At 29.7% G+C, this 1318-nt stretch overlaps 1 non-coding gene across 1 annotated transcript; it reads right to left on the minus strand.

The window, feature by feature from the left end:
• Nucleotides 1-310: 310 nt before the first annotated feature.
• Nucleotides 311-384, minus strand: TRNAR-UCG (transfer RNA arginine (anticodon UCG)). Its single transcript has one exon. It is a non-coding gene; the product is annotated as a tRNA-Arg (tRNA).
• Nucleotides 385-1318: the final 934 nt, after the last annotated feature.

Raw genomic sequence — 1318 nt, forward strand, 5'->3', positions numbered from 1 at the left:
ATTTGCAAAAATGAGTTATAATAAAACTGAGTGTTGTGTGATGGAAACTAGCAAATTAAACATAGCGTAAGTATTTGTTAGAGGCATGAACTTTGAAGTGCAATTGGCTCTCAAAGTTGTCTCCAGACAAAGTTTCATAGTTCGAGAAGCTAATTTGAAGAGAAGAACAGGGTTTCCTTGAGATAAAAATAATATCTACTGCTATAGTGCTACTTGAAATTCAAAATTACTGCTATATTTTAGTAGACGAAAAAACAGGAAAAGAATTAAATAGACCAAAAAAAGAAAAAAAAAAGGTAACAATGAAACCCGACCACAGTGGGAGTCGAACCCACGACCTTTTGATCCGAAGTCAAACGCGCTAATCCACTGCGCTATGCGGTCACTTTGGTTGGTTACCCTATAAAATCATATACGTACACAATTTCATAGCCCACACGACCCAAAGACACAAAACGCAAAAACCATTCCCTTTTCTCACTTTCGGTTTTTTTTAATAAAAGGATAAAAAGTAAAAAAACAAGAAGAAAAAAGAAAAAAAGAAAAGAAAAATCTCTCTCTCTCTCTATATATATATATATATATATATATATACACATACTAGGAAAAAAAAAGAAAAGAAAAATCTCTCTCTCTCTCTATATATATATATATATATATATATATACACATACTAGGAAATCATTGCAATTTACAAGTTCTCAATCTAGAAATGAATAATCTGGGTTAGTACACCAAATTTAATGTGGGAAATAAGTGATACTTTAACTAACTGTTAAGGACATAGACGCGGTTGAATTTGAAGATAACTAGAATGTATTCTTTGATGTTGGCATGTTGCTTTCGGAAATTATAACTGACTGATTAATCTAGTTACTAGTATAACAAACACGAGAATAGATTTTCAATCGTGTGGCAGGTTTATTGTGTTAGACTTTAGTCCTAACAACATTGATCAGGATAGATGCACCAAATCACTCATAGGATTCACTTTGTTTTTAGTTTTTAACTTTAAATATACATTTTTTCCATTTGTAAGTTGTAACTATACATGTAGGAGAATTACAACTTTTTGAATAGCAAGCAAAAATTTTAATAGACTTCCTATAAAAATCTTTCAAATCAAAATTATGCTATTTTTTTAAGAGAAGTGCTACGTTCAATAACAGCCAGTGACAATTTGCCATTTAAATTTTGTTATGAAAGTGTAATGAAAATGGTATAGGCATAGAATTTCTCTTTTTTTTAAGATCTTAATTTTTTTTTTTCTAGCTATTAGTACCAAAATAGGAAATTGCTTTTAAATTTTTTATTTTCC

The sequence above is a fragment of the Quercus suber genome, unplaced genomic scaffold (assembly GCF_002906115.3).
Source record: "Quercus suber isolate HL8 unplaced genomic scaffold, Cork oak 2.0 scaffold_981, whole genome shotgun sequence".
Taxonomy (NCBI): Eukaryota; Viridiplantae; Streptophyta; class Magnoliopsida; order Fagales; family Fagaceae; genus Quercus; species Quercus suber.